Source organism: Colobus angolensis, unplaced genomic scaffold, assembly GCF_000951035.1.
Source record: "Colobus angolensis palliatus isolate OR3802 unplaced genomic scaffold, Cang.pa_1.0 Scaffold166, whole genome shotgun sequence".
Taxonomy (NCBI): Eukaryota; Metazoa; Chordata; class Mammalia; order Primates; family Cercopithecidae; genus Colobus; species Colobus angolensis.
In genome coordinates, this window is record NW_012114777.1 from 44,431 (window position 1) to 51,272 (window position 6,842).

Below are 6,842 nucleotides of genomic sequence, written 5' to 3' on the forward strand. Positions count from 1 at the left end.
TTCACTATGTTAGCCAGGATGGTCTCAATCTCCTGACCTCATGATCTGCCTGCCTCGGCCTCCCAAAGTGCTGGGATTACAGGCGTGAGCCAACCTCAATTTCTTGATAGTCTATCACTTTTGAATGTTAGAATTAAAATCATTACTAATTTTCAAATATACTTAAATATTGTATTCACCATAATGTTATTTAGAATTTTTGCATCTGTGGTTATAAATGACCCGAGTCAATAATTTCTTTCTTTTTTTCCTGTACTTACTATGATAGTCTAAGAGTGATGATGTATTTTAAAGTTGCAATGAAGCAATTACAAGAAATAAAATATTGGTATATATTTCTCTATAACTTGAAATGATTTCAATTAATAAAATGATCTGATCTTTAAATATGAACTATATTCAGATATGGATCTATCTGCTTATCTTCTGTATTTTAAAAATCAACTTTAGCAAGATATTATTTACATACAATAATTGTACCTATTTAATGTTCATTTTAACAGTGTGTGTACCCATGAAACTACCAACACAATAAAAATACAGAACATTTTTATCAACTCAAAAAGATTCCGTGTGCCTCTTTGCTGGCCATCCCTGTCTCTGGCCCTAGCTTCAGGCAACTGCTAATCCGAATTTTGTTACTTCACTGTTAGTTTACATTTCTAGAATTTTATATAAATACAACCATATGGTACATAACACTCTTTCATGTCTGGCATCTTTTACTCAAAATGATTGAAATTCATCCATGCTGTTACATTTATCATTAGTCTGTTCCTTTTTATTGCTGAGTAGTTTTCTAGTTATGGATAAACCACATTATGTCTATTCACTTGATGATAAACATGTAGATTGTTTCCAGTTTGAGGCTATTGTGAATAAAGGTCTTGTCAACATTCGTGTACAAGTCTTTGTTTGGACATAAGTTTTCATTTCACTTGGGTTAAATACTGGAGTGGAATGGTTGGGTTGTATGATAGCTATGTGTTTAACTTTTTAAAAATTTGCCAAAGTATTTTCCAAAGTCTTTGTGCCATTTTACATCCCTATCTGCCACGCATGAGTTCCAGTTGCTCAACATCTTCCAACACTTGGTCCTGCCAATCATTTTAATTTCAGTAATTTTAATGAGTGTGTAGAAGTGTCTCATTATGGTTTTGATTTGTATTTCCCTGGTGGCTTATGTTGAAATTCTTTCTTGTCCCTATTGACCATTTCATATCTTATTTTATGAATTATCTCTGTTGAAGTATATTGTCATTTTTATTAAGTTGTACTTTTACAATTGGGTTATACATTTCTTTACATTTTCAGGAAACAAATCTTTTGTCAGAAATTTATTGCAACTGTTCCTTCCCCTTCTGAGGCTTTCCTTCTCGCCTTCTTAAGTGCTTTCAAAGGACAAGAGTTTTTAATTTTGAAAATTACAAATTATGATTTCTGTCTTTTATAGTTCATTATTTACGTGTACTACCTTAAAAATCTTTTTTTTTTTTTTGGCCGGTCTCAGTCTTTAATCATGGCTGGGCTTCACGCGCGCGCACACACACACACTCAGGCTTCAGATTTTGTTGAAAGCTGTGATATCGACACTTTGCACATGTTGCTCAAACTTGGTGATCTCCTCCTTCAGCAAGTCTGTCCCCACCTTGTCCTCCACCACACACTGAATCTGTAGCTTCCAGATACCGTAGCCCACGGGCACCAGCTTGGAGGCCCCCCAGACCAGTCCGTCCAGCTGGATGGAGGGCACACAGCCTCCAGCTGGGCCATGTCCATCTCATCATCCCAAGGCTTGACATCGAGCATGATGGAGGATTTGGCCCCCAGTGCAGGCTTCTTGGCCTTCCTCTACACATACTGCTGCAGCCGCTCCTCCCGCAGCTGTGCCGCCTTCTTGTCTTCCTCCTCACTGTCGCTGCCAAACATGTCAATGTCATCATCCTCGTCATCCTCTGCTAGTGTGGCTGGCTTCTTGGCCTGGTGCTCCACTTGGCGCATGGAAGACATGTGCTGGGTCTATGAGGCCATTGCCCGGTGGCCAGGCGAGCTCTTCCCCAGCACGTTCAGCCGCGCCTCCAGCTTGGAGATGATGGGCTGCAGCTCCTGTACCACGCCGCGCAGGCTCTGGTTCTTCACTTTCTGACTGGCCATCCGGACGACGAGCTCGCTGTGGTCTGCGCAGGCGCTGCTGGAGGCCCCTGGGCCTGAGTTTCCGGCCAGGGATTTCGGGATGTTCTCTCTGGCTCTTGCAATGTCACGGAGGATCAGGCTGGCGCCCTTCTCCTGGCCGGAGGCACCGGCCACAGGCCCATTCATCAGCTGGTAGAATCTCCTTTCTGCATGGTCATATTTGAACTTGTCCAACCAGATCTTCTCATGTACTAGGAAGTTTGTAGCCATTTTTCTGACGCCAGCCAAGGATGCGGCGGCCAGGGAGGAGGAATCGGCAGACGTGGGATGCCTGAGGAAAGGGTACTACCTTAAAAATATTTTCCTATAGTCCTGGTAAATTTTAAATGACGACTCTGAAAATGATATTTTTAACTTATTTTATGGGTTTTTTTTTAGTTTTGTATTAATTTTGATCAGTTGTATCTTACTAGGAAATCACCCATTTACTGTAGTATTCTCTTCTGATCCTATGAATTGATTCAATATCCTTGTCTCCTTTTACTCATTACAAATCTTACATAATTTTGCTCTTATCTCTTTACCTTACTCGGGTTTATGTGAGGTATTCAGTTTACTAAGGTTTTAAAATATTTTCATTTTAGTAGGAAAAGGATGGATTATTTTATAAATTTCATTGCCTGAATAAGTTTAGGTATGGTTTCGGATGCAATAAGAAAGACATAAAATAGAATGGTTTATGCCAAACATGTTTATTTTTATCACACAGCTAAAGTCTGTAGTTAAGTTGCTGCTACTTTTGAGTCAATAACATCAGGACCAGTGTTGGTGAATCTTTCGGCCTTTCCCGGGTGGTTGAGAGATCACCACTGCTGGCGGCATAATGTACAAGGCAGGAAGAGGGATGGAATTGATGGTAACAGCTAAGTTGGTCTCTTTTCTTAGGAAATAAAGGTTTTCCCAGAATGCATCTACCAGTGTTTTGCTTCTCTTGGGCCGAGGCAGGTCATTTGGCCACTACCAGTTTCAGAAGGTGATGAGGTTACAGCACTATTCACAATAGCAAAGACATGGAATCAGCCTAAATGCTCATCAATAGTAGACTGCATAAAGAAAATGTGGTACATATACATCATGGAATACTATGCAGCCATTAAACAGAATGATATCATGTCCTTTGCAGGGATATGGATGGAGCTGATGGCCATTATCCTTAGCAAACTAATGTAGGAACAGAAAACCAAACATCACATATTCTCACTTATAACCAAACACCACGTTCTCACTTATGAATGGGAGCTAAGTGATGAGAACACATGGACACACAACAGGGAAACAACACACACCGGGGCCTATTGGAGAGCGAAGAGTGGGAGGAAGGAGAAGATCAGGAAAAATAACTGATGGGCTCTGGGTGATCAAATAATCTGTACAACAAGCCCCCATGATATGGGTTTACCTGTGTAACAAACCTGCACATGTACCACTGAACTTAAAAGTTAAATTTAAAAAAAAAGATAAAGTAGACCGGGTGCGGTGGCTCACGCCTATAATCCCAGCACTTTGAGAGGCCGAGGCGGGTAGATCATGAGGTCAAGAGATCAAGACTATCCTGGCCAACATGGTGAAACCCCTTCACTGCCAAAAATACAAAAAATTAGCCGGGCATGGTGGCGGGCGCCTATAGTCCCAGTTGCTCGGGAGGCTGAGGCAGGAGAATCACTTCAACCGGGAGGCGTAGGTTGCAGTGAGCCGAGATTGCGCCACTGCACTCCAGCCTGGCGACAGATTGAGACTCTGTCTCACAAACAACAACAACAACAACAAAAACAACAACAACAACAGATAAAGTAAGCAGTGAGAGAGGAGTTTGGGGATTGCATGCTGGTTCAGCAAAGCAACATTTTCCAAAAATTTCCCAAAAGATACACAAACTATCCAGTAGAGCACTTTAAAATATTATATGTGAAGCTTAAGTCTTAAGATTAAAAATTCAGAAACTGTAAAAGAATACACATTTAAACATGTAGCAAATAAAATTATGTGAATGGGATAATATCATATGCAAAGTTGAGACAAGGAATAGATGTTTTTTAAAAAAGGAGTTACTCCCTTTAACATAAAAAGCTGTTTTAAGTTAATAAGATAAACAATCCAAAAAGAGAAATGTATAAACAAATGCTTTATAAAAGCAATTTACAGAATAGGAAATTCAAATGGTCAAGACACATTTAGAGGCATATTAATATATACATTATAATTAGTTATCACTTGGAACTTGTAAAATTTCTCAAGGTTAAAGAGTAACTGTAGCTGGGCACAGTGGCTCATGCCTGTAATCCCAGCACTTTGGGAGGCCAAGGCAGGTGGATCATTTGAGGTCAGGAGTTTGAGACCATCCTGGCCAACATCCATCTCTACTAAAAATACAAACATTAGCCAGAAGTGGTGGCAGGCACCTTTAATCCCAGCCACTTGGGAAGCGGAGGCATGAGAATCGCTTGAACCCGGGAGGCAGAGGTTGCAGTGAGCCAAAATTGCACCTCTGCACTCCAGTCTGGGCGATAAAGCAAGACTCAGTCTCAAAAAACAAAAAAAGAGTAATAGCTACTTTTAGTAGGGGGAAAGAGGTACATTTATACACTAGTACTGGAAACATAAAAAGCTACAGTCTTGGGACAAAGAAATCTGGCAACATCTGTTAAAATAAAATAACACATACCATTTGATCAGTCCCACTCCTACAAGCAGATGCTACAGAAAAAAATAATCTCCAGTAGGTGAGGGCATGACTGTCCTTGTCCAATAATCTGTCAAGTATAGTTATAAAAGATTATTTCTCCTAATGAAAAAAATGTGAATAACCAATGGCAATATGGTCAAAATATTATGGTGCATCCACACCATGAAGTCTTTTCAGCTAGCTAAAAATCATTAAGTGTAAAAGGTGCAAAAATGAGTATACAATCCCTCTTATGTATGACAGTGAAATCACACACACTAATATATGATACAGATGACATATTAATGTGACTGTATGTGATTGTGAATATAGTGAAAAATATCAAGTTGATTAGCATTATCTGTTGACAGACTGTTGGAGTGGCTGGAAATGCTATGAATGGAAGTACATTATAAAAGTTAGTTAGGTCAGGCATGGTGGCTCATGCCGGTAATCTCAGCACTTTGGGAGGTTAGGCAGGAGGACTGCTTGAGGCCAGGAGTTTGAGACTGACCTGGGAAACACAGCAAGACCTCATCTCTACAAAAACTAGAAAAATTAACAGGTGTTGTGGCGTGTGCCTGTACTCCCAGCTACTCAACAGGCTAAGGCAGGAGGATCACTTGAGCCCGGGGGTCGAGGCTGCAGTGAGTCAGGATTGTGCCACTGGACTCCCACCTGGGTGCCAGTCTCTAAAGTAAATAAAGTCACATTTATGCCATGTTATATATATATACATGTGTGTGTATGTAACTATTTTAATAAAAAGAAAGGCAAGTGTTTCATGGTCTGTTTTTCTCCACTGGTTTGAGATATAGGCTTAAAGTTAAATCAGTAAACAAAATGAATTATATTTATTGTGAAATCCGCTTCTATAGGAAGACCTTTTCCAATGTATCAAATAGAGCTTCTTCTCTACTTGAATGTTATGGCATTTAATAAAATGATGTATTCTTACAAAACGTATTTTTATCAATTACTTGTCTGGTATACAGTAAGGTGTGATTCATGGACAAAGATTTTTCCATGTACAATATATCATGTACAGTAATCACAGGGCTTGTCTGTAGTATGAGTAATTTAAAACTCCTTCTGATGGGCCGGGCGCGGTGGCTCAAGCCTGTAATCCCAGCACTTTGGGAGGCCGAGACGGGCGGATCACGAGGTCAGGAGATCGAGACCATCCTGGCTAACACGGTGAAACCCCGTCTCTACTAAAAATACAAAAAACTAGCCGGGCGAGGTGGCGGGCGCCTGTAGTCCCAGCTACTCCGGAGGCTGAGGCAGGAGAATGGGGTAAACCCGGGAGGCGGAGCTTGTAGTGAGCTGAGATCCGGCCACTGCACTCCAGCCTGGGAGACAGAGCCAGACTCCATCTCAAAAAAAAAAAACAAAAACAAAAACAAACAAACAAAAAAAACTCATTCTGACTTCTGTGAAAAGTCTTTCTCACTTGCAAGAAATACAGTTTCACTCTTGTGTAAATACTGAAGAATACTAAAAACTGATTTCTGTGTGAAGCTACTCCCACATTTGCTCTTAACGTTGTCTCCTTCTGGTAGAAAGTTTCTGATAAATTCCAGGTGAAGTGTTTTCCAGTTAGTGTTCTTATAGGCTTTGTTCTCCAAATGGTGTTTTGAGTGTATAATGGGATTTGAATTATTATTTTTTTCTCATATGTGAATTTAGTATGTTCAGGTCACTAACTTTTCGGTGGAAGACTTCCTAGTCATCATATTCATAAAGTTTCTCTCCAGCATTAATTTTCTGATATATAATGAAGTATGACTTGTAAAGAAAATCCTACCCACATTTAGTACAAACAGAAAATTGTTATCCCCTATGAATTATCTGATGCATAAGTTAATGTTTGAATGTATGTTTTCTTTTATTTTCTGAATACACAGTATGATTCACTTTTTAAAAATGAATTTAAAATGCATTTTTGGCTAGGTGCAGTGGCTCACATCTGTAATCCCAGTACTTT

General features: G+C 39.9%; 1 pseudogene; it reads right to left on the bottom strand.

The window, feature by feature from the left end:
• Nucleotides 1–1,057: 1,057 nt before the first annotated feature.
• On the bottom strand, nt 1,058–2,403 carry LOC105508665 (annotated as a pseudogene).
• Between the last annotated feature and the right edge of the window lie 4,439 nt (nt 2,404–6,842).